We start from the raw sequence: 13,999 nt of genomic DNA on the forward strand, positions 1-13,999 counted from the left end.
ATCACCACATTTTCCAAAAGTTTATGCCAGAAAATCATTCACTATTTAAAAATGAAGTGCAATTTCTTAATAAAAAAGTATAGATTGAGTCTTGTCCCATATAAATGAGTTTCCTAGATTTGGAAAAAAATTAATACATTGGAATCAATAGTTGACCACAGATTTAAATATGATACAAAAGGTTTAAAAATCTAAATTGTCATTGTTTACAAAATACTGGCAAATTAGAGCTACAGCGCTTGGTGTTATTGTGTAATCTTCTGTTTAAAAATAAACAGTGGAAATAATTGTAGAAACCTCTGGGCTTAGAAAGGCTTGTTGGTGGTTCTTCACATCCTACTAAAAAAGCAGGCTGTCTTTGCATATTAATCACTCTGTGAAAGGAAGCTCGCCTTATTTGCATTGTGCATGCACTAAGAAGTCCAATAGTGCGCCTGAGAAAAAAATGGGGGGATTGTAATTGTTGTTCTCAAAAGGGTTTTTATTCTATTCAAGTGGAAAAGCTGAATACTGGAGAATTAGTGCAGTGTTTTGTGGAAGAAGAGTCCCTTTTGGCCACTGCATTGCATGTGGTGCAATCCCAGTGTGTAAGGATCCTGAACGTTGGGGTGAAGAGGAAAGTGACTCATCTTTCTATGATGCAATAGTCTATGTTCTTGTACATCTCTATAATTTTGTAAGCATTTTCTCCTTGTTATGTATCCAAAAAGAGGTAGAATGAAATTCTGAGAATATATGCCATATTGGAAATCTCAGGAGAATTAAACATGAACCAAAAAATCTAAATATAAGTAGCTTGGGTTTTGGGAGTTGGGTGAGATGGGGACACACAACACAAAATTAAGCAAATTGTATTTAAGTGTTATTGTTTTTAGAAAATACGTGATTCGGTTAATGCCTGGAAGATATTTGTCCACCAAATTGATTTTAAATGATATTTTTGACATTATTTTAGTAATAATGGCATGTTTTTTTCTTCATTGTATTTTAAGACTCAGTGGTTGAATGTAAACATTGAGAATAAAGAGAAGAAATGTTCTTAATATTAGTGAGGCTTTCTTTTAATAAGACTGCGTAAGATGAGCTACTTATAATGTTTCTCTTCTATGGTAAAACACTCTTCATGAAAGCTTTTCCTGATCTCCTAGTTCTAGCTGGCAACAGCCACATTAGCCAGTACAGTTTCCAAAACCTAAAATGTACATTAATTATTTTGGAGGTCTGTTACTTTGGACTGGTTTAATATACTTTACATATTTTTAGCATCTTTTGAAAAATTCTGCACAGATTATGGCATTTCCAAGTAGATTTGAATTTCACAAGGGGGAAAATATGCCATTGTCTGTGTTCACATATTTTGACAAAATGATTGTGTATAATCATGGATACAAAGCTTATTGTTTTAAATGATTTTCTTAAATACTAGAAAGTAGTTAACTGAGTTAAAAGGTTTCATACAGGTTTCCTAAAAACCATTTGGCTTAGATATATTTAACTATCTGTGAAACTACTTATTATTATCCTCTTTACTATTGTATGGATTTGGTTGGATTTTGACTGTTGAACACAGATCCTCTGATGACACCATTTCGATTTTATTTGAATTGCTTTCTGTAATATTCAACTACATGGAAATTGTGTTTAATTTGGGCTTATGTAGAGTGGTCCATAGACTTTGAGTGTGTGTTTGGGTTGCTGTTCTGAAGAACAGAAGTAGCCAAGAAATAGTCTGAAAAAGTAGGACCATAAAAAATTAGACTGGTAGAACAAAAAAGAAAAAAACAAACAAACAAACAAACAAAAACTGTAATTTTTACCATTCAAAAGTCCTTATATAGGTTTCATAATAAATTTTTTCCAAAATATTACTGATGTACTTCTCCAAAAGTTTATTATAGACATGTCAAAAGACAAAATTATGACAAATTTAGTTATAAATCTAATTGTCTTTTATTTGTGATTCATAAATTGGGGCAGCCTCCATTCAACAAAATAGAATGAGAGCTCCCACTGAGCAATGGCAGAACAGTGGGTTTGGAAAGTGGGAATAAGGAAACAACTATAGAAAAAAAGAAACTGGTTAACATCAGGTTACTTCTGGTGACTCTTTTGCAAGTTAAAGCAGAGGAGACTTCTTTATTGCACTGACTCAGGTTGACTGGAATCTCCTTTTTCAGGAAAACCCAATCTGTTTTGGGATCTATCTGCTTCTTTAACGTTTCAGTTTGATTATATGGCATTTAGCTTGAGTGACTCCATTTTGGTTTGGTCTGGTCTCTTGGGGTTGGGTGCAGAAGCTCAGTCTAAAACAATGGGCTCCCATGATTTTTGTTTAACGGACATAATTTTTAGGATTTATACTTCATTTAAGTTTGAACCTTTTTATAAAAATCTGAAATGCATAGCACATTTTTAGAATTGTGTAGACTTCATAAGTATGCAAAACAAAAACAGCTGGTATCAAGCACCACATGATCACCTTTAAATTCAGAAAACACATTTGACAAAATGCGACACCCCTTCAGGATGAAAACACTCATTAAATAAGGAATAGAAAGTACTTCCTTGACCTGATAAAGGGCATCTATGAAAAATCCAGAGCTAACATACACAAATGGCCCATAAGGACAAATGCCCAAAAGATGTCAACATCATTAGCCATCAGGGGAAATGTAAATCAAAGCCACAGTGAGATACCACTTCACACCCGCTAGGATGGCTAGAATCAAAAAGACAGATAACAGCAAGTATTAATAATGTTGTGGAAAAATTGGAACCCTCAAACACTGCTGATGAGAATGGAAATGGTGCAGCCTCTTTGGAAAACAAGTCTGGCAGTTCTTAAACAGAGTTACCATGTGAACCAGCAGCTCTGCCCTTCCAAGAGAAGTAAAAACATATGTCAGTATAAAAACATGTACACTAATGTTCATGGGACATTATTAATAACAGTCAAAAAATGGAAAAAACCTAAATTTCCATCAATTGATGAACGGACCAAAAAATGTGGTATATTTATACAATAAAATATTGTTGGGAAATAAAAAGGAATGCAGTACTGATACATACTACAACATGGCTGAGCCTTGATTCAGCATTTTAGTAATGTGAGATCCTTAATTGTGTTAGCTGTTTGTTTTTTTGTAACCATGAAAGTTTATTTATTTATTTTTCAATAGTTTTGAGGGTACAGGTGGTTTTTTATTACATGGATAAGTTCTTTAGTGGTGATTTCTGAGATTTTGGTGCACCTGTCACTGGAGCAGTGTACATTATACCCAATATGTAGTCTTTTATCCCTATGAAGGTTTATTTTAATCCTAGCACTTGTTAATATTTATCCTTAATTCTTACTAACTTTTAGATTGTGGGTATTATATCTTCATGAGAATAGCTAAAATAATTTTATTTGGATATTCCTCAAAGAACTGTTGAATGTGAGCATGCTAAGATTACCCCTGGCAAAATGGAAAATGCCTAGCACCTGGAAGCATCTGTTTCTGTCTGTCTTCTAGGAGAGAGGAAACATTTATGTCTTCCATTTATGTATTTTGACTGGGGAAAATTTTCCCTTTTATTCTGGGGAGCTGTTACTCAGCATAAGAGAATGTAGAGGAGAATCACCCCTTTCACATATCTAATAGCTTTACCACATTACTACAGTAGTATCTTATGTTGTATGCATTGATTGTCAATCTCTTCTCCTCATCTCCACCATTTTGATAGCTTAAGGCTTATCATTCATTCTCTGTGCATAGAAAAAAAAACCAAAATGATGTTTTCCAGTATTTTGTAATCTTTCCTTCATGAATTGCAGAAGAAAAGTGTTTGGGTTTTGTCCCATTCATCATAAAGCGGTACACAATAGATAGGGTTGCATTTTAAAGCAAGGCTAAGATGGATTTAAGATGCATTTCTTGTCATGTGAAACATCCTCCTCAGTGGTCTTAAATAAAATATTAATTCGATAATTTTGCAGTGATTAGTATGAAAATGGTTACATAATTCTTAGATGGCATGTATTGTGTTGGGCTAACACCACATTGCTTTTCTAGAATACTGGTATCTATGGGATACCATAGATAACCCATAGAATACTGAATATCTTATGGGACTGCCCTTTCACTAAAAGCACAAATCTTTACTAGTGGTCTTGAGCTAACTGGAACTGCTGTAGATCACTTGCAAATTTTCCACTAGGATGCTTTGGTGTATTTGGTGCAACTATTCCCACAATCACTTAGAATAGGCATGCAGAGGGAGCTAACCCATAGGAAATTAAGGAATTCGAAGAATCTTTGAAAGTTCATCTTATTTAACTTCTTTAAAACAAAATTTGCGAACATCTCAGATAAGAATCTGTCTTTAAAAATAAGACATCTTAGACATAGAGATGGAGGTTAAAGTTCAAAGGTTTTTTGCATTCAAATAAAATTAGTTGTTGCCTTTCACTAGGTGGCTCTCTTTTTTTTTAGAATGAGTTCAGTATTTATTTAAGTAAACAATCAAGTTTTGATGTGCCTGTTCAGACAGACGTCTTATTTTATGATACAGGTGGCATCAAGCCCATTATGTGACTTTTCCCCCGCAAGAAGTTTGTAACTTACTTTGGCAATTGGGATGCACTTCCCTATAAGATGTTATATGTGGTGGTTTTGTCCGGATTAACCAAAATGCAAATCTTCATATCCTCTACAGTGCCTAGCAAAGGGTCTTGCACATAGGTGCAAGTTGTCAGAGTTGGCTCAGTTTCACTCTGAGCCCCTTGTAGGTAGCCTTTATTCATTCCTGCATTCTACATGTATTTATGCCGTTGACTGAGAGGTAAGATCTAAAAGAGGAATAGATATATCTGAATTCATTTGTAAAAAGGGTGCTAGCTGGCAATGTATGCAAAGGCTTGATGGCAGTGAGTAAACAAGAACTGGGGATGGCCTTGCTCATCAGATGGGGAAGTAAGGAGGTCATTGGAAGCAGCAGATTCTGGGAATGACTTGATGGGAGCATGTTTTGGGAAGCTGGATTTGTTGCTCTTCTTTTGGAAGCTGGGAGAGATTACAGTCTGGAAAACCAGTAGTCAGGGGGTAGGAGGAGCTACTGTAGAGGCTGTGTGAGGTGATGGGAAGTGGAATTGGAGTTCTGATTGTGAGATGTAAAGGAAGGCATTATGCAAGAAATACTACAGAGGGAAGATTGATGAACTTAGTGACTGATTTGGATATGCAAGAGAGGAAAGAATGGAGATTATTTAGATTTCAGGTGAGGCGCATGGTAAGAGTAAATGTCACTAGCAACAGAATTGGGGAAGGGGAAAATAGGGACTTTTAATTTTTTTAAAAAAGGTAATAGTTTGGCTTGGGCAAGGTGACCCTGAGATTAAAGTGGACTGTCTAGGAAGAAAAGCCAGGTATACTGCTGGAAATAGAAGTCTGCAGTTTTTAGGAGAGATCACGTTAGAGACATAAATCTGTAGTTATTTAAGTAGTAGATGGTTCTTGAAGGATAAGTCCATTTAGAGAGAGAAGCAGAGAGGACCAGGAACGGAACTTAGCCAAGCACTTACACTCTGAAGATGGGCAGTTTTCATATGTAATAGTTATTAAAAAGTGGTACCAAGTCATTTAAGCAAGTTACTGTTTTGTATATTTTCAAAAAGAATTAAAACCACAGAGCTGCCCTTTTTATATGGTGGTACTGCTTTCAATTCTTATTCTCTTTTTAATTCACTCTGTCTCTGTTTTAATGAAGAAGTTTGCTTGCAGTCCATACCAATTTCTTGTTGGGGTTTTTATCTTCTAGTGCTTTTGGTAATAACATAGCTGATACATGAAAGATTGTGTAGCTCTCATAGATTTCAAATCTTTAGGCATTAATGAAATTATATTCCAGGATACCAGGAGAATTGTAAATAAATCCATAAACAGCTACAGAAAATGATTTTGAGAAATCATGAAAATGAACAAAAATTTGGATTTTTTTTTTCAAGTGGGAAGAGGGTGAATTCTTCTCCCATAAAGATGGGGGAACTTAATGCCCATACTAGAAAAGTTTTAAGAACTGACAATTAAGCAGATTATATGGGAGACCAGAGAAGAAGGCTGGCATCTAATGTGGGTTCAGTAAGGACAGGTTGTATCAGAACTCAATTCTGTCTTTGGCAAGATTTCCAGACTGAAAATGGAGTTTATATTGCTTTATCATAATAGCCAAATGGAGAAATACAAGCTCTGTGCAAGTAATTGGTCAAATGACCATGCTCCTCATCAACTTGGAATGTGTTGGCTCTGCATTTTGCAGGATTTCCTTATTTATTTACTTATTTAATATTTAAGGTGTTAACTATGATGTTTTGATATACATGTACATAACAAAGTGATTACTATAGTCAAGCAAATTAACATATTCATCATCTCACATGGTCACCTTTATGTATGTATGTATGCATTTATTTATTGTGAATAGAGTTCTTAAAGTCTACTGTCTTAGCATATTTCCATCATACAATACAACATTATTACCTGGTCATCATGTGGTGCTTTAGGTCTCTAGACTTATTCATCCTCCATAATTGCAACTTTGTACCCTTTGACCTACATCTTCCCATTAGCTCCTCTCCTGACTCCTGCCCTGGTAACCACCATTCTACTCTGTTTCTATGTATTTAGTTTTGTTTGTTTTAGAATCCACATATAAATGAGATCATGCAGTATTTTCCTCGTGTGTCTGGCTTATTTCACTTAGTATAATGTCCTCTTGGTTTATCTATATTGCCTTAATGGCAGGATGTCCCTCTTTTTAAAGGCTGAATAATATTCATATATATATATATGAGTTTTAAAATTCATCTGTCGATGGATAAAGTTTTTTCTATAACTTGGCTATTGTGAATAATGCTTCAGTGAACATAGGAGTGCACATATCTTCATGAGGTGGTGATTTCATTTCCTTTGGGTACATATCCAGAAGAGGGAATTTTTCTGGGTCATATAGTAGTTCTATTTTTAATTTCTCTAGGAACCCCCATTCTGTTTTCTACTGTGGCTGCAGCAGTCTTACATGCCCACCAACAGTGTACAAGGGTTCCCATTTCTCTACATGGCTACCCACACTTGTTATCTCTTGTGTTTTTGACAAAAGCCGTCCTAACAGGTGTGAGATGCTTTCTCATTGTGCTTTTGATTTGTATTTTTCTAATGATTAGCACTGTTGAGCACCTTTTTGTATACAGTATCTGTTGGTTATTTTTATGTGTTTTTAGGAAAAATGTTCAGATCCTTTGCCCATTTTTAAATTGGTTTATTCATTTTTTTTGCTGTTCAGTTTGTGTGTTCCTTATATATTTTGAATATTAACCCCTTTTCTGATATATGGTTTACAGATATTTTCTCCCAACCCGTAGACTTCCTTTTCTATTTTTGATTGTTTTCTTTGCTGTGCAGGAACGTTTTAGTTTGATGTAGTCCCACTTGTTTATTTTTGCTTTTGTTGTCTGCACTATCCTATTTTTTTTTTAAATCATTGCCAAGACCAGTGTCAAGGAGCTTTTCCCCTATATTTCCTTCGAAGAGTTTTATAGCTCCAGGTCTTTAATTCATTTTGAGTTGATTTTTGTGTATGGTGTAAGATAAGTATCCAATTTCATTCTTTTGCATGTGGATATTTATTGAAGAGACTGTCTTTTCCCTATTATGACTTCTTGGTTCCCTTGTTGAAAATTAGGGCATATAATGCCACATAATGCATGTAATGCCACATATCCTTGGGTTTATTTCTGGATTCTCTGTCCTATTCCATTGGTCTATGTATCTTTTGTTTTGTTTTGTTTGCCAGTACCATACTGTTTTGATTATTATCACTTTGTAGTAGATTTTGAAATCAGATAGGGTGATGCCTTCAACTTTGTTCTTATTGCTTAGGATTACATTGGCTATTCAGAGTCTTTTGTCTTCCATATGAATTTTAAGATTTTTTTCCTATTTTTGTAGAAAATGTCATTGTAGTTTTGATAGTGATTGCATTGAATCTGTAGCTACATTGAATCGGTAGCTCCCTTTTGGTAGTATGGACATTTTAACAGTATTAATTCTTTCAGTCCATGAACATGGGACATCTTTCCATTTATTTGTGCCTTCTTCAATTTCTTTCATCAATGTTGTGTAGTTTTCTGTATACAGATTTTTTACCTCTTAAGTTTATTCCTAAGTATTTTATAATTTTTGATGCTATTTTAATGAGATTGTTTTTAGATTTCTTTTTCAGATAGTTTGTTTTTAGTGTATAGAAATATTACTGATTTTTGTATGTTGACTTTGTATCCTGCAGTTTCACTGAATTTGTTTATTCTAACAGCCTTTTGGTGGAATCTTTAGTGTTTTATAATATAAAAGATTATGTTACCTGCAAATAGTAACAGTTTAACTTCTTCCTTTCAGATTTGGATGTCTTTTATTTTATTTTACTTTTTCTTGTCTAATTGCTCTGGCTAGGACTTTCAGTACTATTTTAAACAGAAGTGGTAAGAATAGGCATCCGTATCTTGTTCCTGATCTTAGAGGAAAATCTTTCAACTTTTTAAGGTTAAGTATGGTGTTAGTTGTAGGCTAACATATATGACCTTTATTATGTTGAGATACAGTCCTTCTATACCTAATTTGTTGAGAGTTTTTAATCACAAAAGAATGTTGAATTTTGTCAAATGCTTTTTCTGCGCTTATTGAGATGATCATATGGTTTTTGTCCTTCATTCTTTTAATATAGTATATCACATTTATTGATTTGCATCTGTTGAACCATGCTTGTTTTCCAGGAATATATCCCCTTGATTATGGTAAGTTATCCTTTTAATGTGCTGTTGAATTAGGTTTGCTAGTATTTTTTTGAGGATTTTTACATCTATATTACTTAGGGATATTGGCCTGTAATTTTCTTTTCTTGTAGTGTCCTTGTCTGGCTTTGATATCAGGGTAATGCTGACTTAGTAAAATGAGTTTGGAAGTGTTCCTTCCTCTTTAACTTTTTGGAAGAGTTTGAGAAGGATTGGTATTAACGCTTATTTAAATGTTTGGTAGAATTCACCACTGAAGCCATCAGGCCCTGGGCTTTTCTTTGATAGGAGATCTTTAATTACTGATTTAATATCTTTACTTGTTACCTGTCTGTTCACATTTTCTATTTCTTCATAATTTATTATTCATAGGTTATATGTTTCTAGGAATTTACTTCTAGGTCATCCAATTTGTTGGCATATAATCTTCACAGTAGTCTCTTATGATCCTTTGTACTTTCATGGTATCAGTTATGTCTCCTCTTTTATTTCTGATTTTATTTATTTCATTCTTCTCTCTCTTTTTTTAGTTAGCCTAGCAAAACTTTCGTCAATTTTTATCTTTCAGAAAAAAACTAACTAGTTTGTTGATTTTTAAATGTTTTTCTAGCTTACATTTTACTTATTTCTGCTCTGATCTTTGTTATGTCTTTTTTAAATTAACTTTGTGCTTAGTTTTTTTCTTAATTTTTAAGTTCTTTGAGGTATAACATTAGGTTGTTTACTTCAAACCATTATTCTTTTCCAATGTAGGCATTTATTGTTGTAAGTTTTCCTTATGGAACTGCTTTTGCTGCATCCTATAAGATTTGGTAAGTTGTGTTTTCGTTTTTGTTTCTCTCAAGATATTTTTTTTATTTCTCTTTTGATTCTCCTTTGACCCACTGGTTGTTCAAAAGCATGTTGGTTAATTTCCATATTTTTGTGAATTTTTCAAAATTCCTCCTGTTTTTGATTTCTGGTTTCATGCCATCATGGTTAGAAAAGATACTTGATATGATTTCAGTCTCCATAAATTTGTCAAAATTTGGTTCATGGCCTAACATATGGTCTATCCTGGAGATTGTTCCATGTGTGCTTGAGAAGATTGTGTATTCTGCTGCCGTTGAATGGAATGTTCTATGTATGTGTGTGAGTTGGTCTCATGTGTAGTTCAACTCCACTTTTTCCATAATGATTTTCTGTCTGGATGATCTAGCCACTGTTGAAAGTGGGATATTGAGGTCTGTTATTATTATTGTATTGCCTTCTATATTTCCCTTCAGATCTATTAATATTTGCTTTATATATTTAGGTGCTCTGATGGTGGGTGCATATATATTTACAGTTGTTATATTCTCTGAATTAATTGACTTCTTTATTATTATGTAATGGCCTTTTTTGTCTCTTTTTACAGTTTTTGACTTAAAACCTATTTTGTCTGATGTTAATATAGCTACCCCTGCTCTCTTTTGGTTTTCATTTGCATGAGATCTTTTTCTACCCCTTCAGTTTTATTCTATGTTTGTCCTTAAAGCTTCTGAAGTGAGTCTCTTATAGGTAGCATATAGTCAAGTCTTCTTTTTTAAATTAATTCAACCACTTTATATCTTTTGACCTTTTGGAGACTCTAATGTATTTGAATTCAAGGTAATTATTAATAGGTAAGGAATTACTATGCCATTTTATTTGTTTTGTGAAGGCTTTGTTCCTTTCTACTTCTCTTGCTTTCTTCCTTTGTGATTTGATATTTTTTCTAGTGGCATACGTCTTGATTTTTTTCTCTTTATCTTTTGCATATTTACTATAGGTTTTTGCTTTGTAGTTACCATGAGGCATACATAGAGCATGTTATAATTATGATAGTTCATTTTAAGCTGATAAAACAAACTTAACTTTGATTGCACACAAAACCTCTACACTTTTATGCCCCACCTCCCAGCCTTATTTTATGTTTTTGTGTCACAATTTACTTCCCTTTATATTGTGTATCCTTTAACAAATTATTACAGCTATGATTATTTTTAATAGTTCTGGCATTTAACCTTTATATTATAGATACCAGTGATTTACACACCACCATTACAATATTAGAATATTCTGAATTTGACTATTTACCATTACCATTGAGTTTTTACTTTTATATATGTTTATTTTGTTAATTTGCTTTTTTTGTTTCAACTTAAAGAACGCCCTTTAGCATTTTTTTTGTAGGGCAAGTCTAGTGGTGATGAGCACTCTCAGTTTTTATTTGTCTGGGAATGTCTTTATTTGTCATTCATTTCTGTAATACAGCTTTGCTGAGGATAGTGTTCTTGATTGGCACTTTTGTTTTGTTTTGTTTTAAATCCAGCACTTTGAATATATTAACCCATTCCCTTCTGGTTTTAATGTTTATGGTGAGAAGTCCACTGATACCTTTATGGGGGTTTTCTTGTATGCGATGAGTTTCTTTTCTTTTGCTGCTTTCAACATTCTCTCTTTGTCTTTGACTTTCAACAGTATTTTTTTTTTTTTTTTTTTTGAGATGGATTCTCACTCTGTTGCCCAGGCCGAAGTGCAGTGGCCCAATCTCAGCTCACTGCAACTCTGTCTCTTAGGTTCAAGTGATTCTCATCCCTCAGCCACCCACGTAGCTGGGATTACAGGTGTGCACCACCACACCTGGCCAATTTTTATATTTTTAGTAGAGACAGGATTTTCTCATGTTGGCCAGGGTGGTCTTGAATTCCTGGCCTCAAGTGATATGCCCACCTTGGCTTCCCAAAGTTTTGGGATTACAGACATGAACCACTACAACTGGCTGACTTTTGACAATTTGATTATAATGTGCCTCGGAATGTTCTTCTTTGGATTGATCTTGACTGGGATCCTTTGAGCTTCATTAATCTAGATGTGTGTATCTCTTATGAGATTTGTGGAGTTTTGAGATGATTTCTTTAAGTGAGCTTTCTGGTCCCTTCTAGCTCTGTTTGCCTTCTGGAATTCCCATAACTTGTATATTTGTATGCTTGGTGGTGTCCCATAGGCCCCTTATCCTTTCTTCGCTCTTTTTCATTATTTTTCCTTTTTTCCCTATAATTGGCTAATTTCAGATGACCTATCTATATTTGAGTTTGCACATTCTTTCTTCTGCATGATTGAGTCTGTTGTTGAAGCACTCTTGAATTTTTCAGGTCTGTTGTATTCTTCAGCTCCAGGATATCTGCTTGGTTCTTTTTTATTTTATGTTTCTGTTTATTTATTACATTTCTTATTTTGTTCATGCATTGTCTTCCTAAACTCATTTAGTTGTCTAATTTTATTGTTTTGCATCTCATTGAGCTTCATTAATATGATTATTTTGAATTCTCTTTCAAGCAGTTATTAGATCTCCATTTCTTTGGAGTTGATTGTTGGAGCTTTATAAGTTTCCTTTGGTGGCGTCATAATTGCCTGATTCTTTTTTATCCCTGTCGTCTTGTGTTGGTGTCTGCATTTGAAGGAGCAAACATATCTTCTAGTCTTTTTTTGGAAAGAGTTTTTTAAATTGTATGTTATATATTAGACAAAATTATTTAAAGCCAGTAAGTTTTTATTCAAGGAATTTCACATGTGATTCCTTCTACTGTTCATCAAGGTTACCTTAATTCCTCTAAAGATGCAGTCAAGATTTATCTTCAATGTAACCCTTTTAAAAAGAACTGAGACTTAATCCACAATTGTCCTGTCAGCCCTGTCACAATTATTTTATTTTGCCTTCTTTTCTTCTAGTTTTAATGGGGTTGGAGCTGGGTCATGTGGCTGCTACTCCTTTTGCAGTGGGGCCTGTGGGTGGCCAGCCTGTTACCAGGTGCTTTAGTGGGCATGGATCCTGCTGTTTGGTCTCTGGATGGACTGGACTGTCTCCAGGACTTTGGTCTACAAGGCTAGTTCTGGGATGAAGCTCTGCTTTACAGTCTGTAGAGAACAGGCTTGATTACTAGGTTCATAGACAGTTGTGTTTTTCTCTGGGTCCCCGGGACATCTTCCCACTGGGTCACTGGTTGGGTCCCTGGGCAAACATTACTGCCCTGGTCTATGGTTGAAGAAGGCTGAAACTGAGTTGCAGGGTTGCTTTAGGGCCCACAGCTGGGACTAAGCTCAGCAGTGCTACCTGGAAGACTCAGGAAGGCCTGTCTCCATCTTGTCTCAGTGCTGCTGGCATGACTTACCTCTGACCACCGTTGAGAGGGACTGTAGCCAGTCTCAGAGCCATTTCAGGGTTTTTTGTGGGACTGAGGTCAGCAACCCTGCTCCGGGGACTTAGAGAGATATATTTCTCTCTGGGACCCTAGTAGATCAGCTGGACTGATCTCAGACCACTGCTGAGAGGGACTGAAGCCAAGTCTCTTGGCCATTTCTGATCCACAGGTAGAGCTGAGGTCTGTAGGTTTATCATCCATGGCGCAAGTGGGTGTGATTTTTTCTGGGTCCCAGGGTGAATGGTTCTGATAGAAAGACAATGATCAAACAGAGCTGTAGCTGAGTCCACAGGAGTATGGAAGCCATTTTTGGGTCTGGAGCTAGGGCCATGGTAGGAGAGTCTGTCACCTCGGTGTAGTGCTGTCCTATCAAAAGGTTCTCCTAGGCCTTGTGCTCCAATATTTTCTCCACTCCATTTTATGTAAATTTATACCATTACCTGATTTATCAATTTATCACAATCTCTTACTTGGCTGTTTAAGCTTCCATAAAGGCACTTTTGCTGTAGAGGGCTCTCAAATTATTGTTACTGTTGGGAGCTACGTGCATCTGTTCCACCATCTTGCCGGTGTTCTCTTGTGTTTTCTGCACGTGTTTTGCCATCTTACTGGTGTTCTCTTGTGTTTTCTTATTCAATTTTTACATTAGTATTTTAGGTAGAATGCCATTATAGGTGGCACGGATTGGAACTGAGAATTAATATGATGGGTAATAGTATCAGGATTCAGTATCTCAGTAAGTTCGATTAATGAGCTAAACATGATTAAATTTAATAGGAATAAAAGCAAAATTCACACTTAGGTCCTCAGTCTGCTACCCCAGGGCACATCAAATGATCGATTAAATAAACAAACTAGAATTTAGAGGCAGCACTTTGAAAAAGCCTCAGTAACTTCACTCAGGTTCAACAATGTGATGTGGTTTATAGGCTATTATAGTTCATCTGACTTTCACAATAAGTACGTGTTAATG

The 13,999-nt window shown here is 35.1% G+C and overlaps 1 protein-coding gene across 30 annotated transcripts in view; it reads left to right on the forward strand.

The window, feature by feature from the left end:
• NCAM1 (neural cell adhesion molecule 1) overlaps positions 1–13,999 on the forward strand; it is a 314,951-nt gene that overhangs the window by 16,045 nt on the left and 284,907 nt on the right. The window lies entirely within an intron of this gene.

This window comes from Pan paniscus, chromosome 9, assembly GCF_029289425.2.
Source record: "Pan paniscus chromosome 9, NHGRI_mPanPan1-v2.0_pri, whole genome shotgun sequence".
NCBI classification, from domain to species: Eukaryota; Metazoa; Chordata; class Mammalia; order Primates; family Hominidae; genus Pan; species Pan paniscus.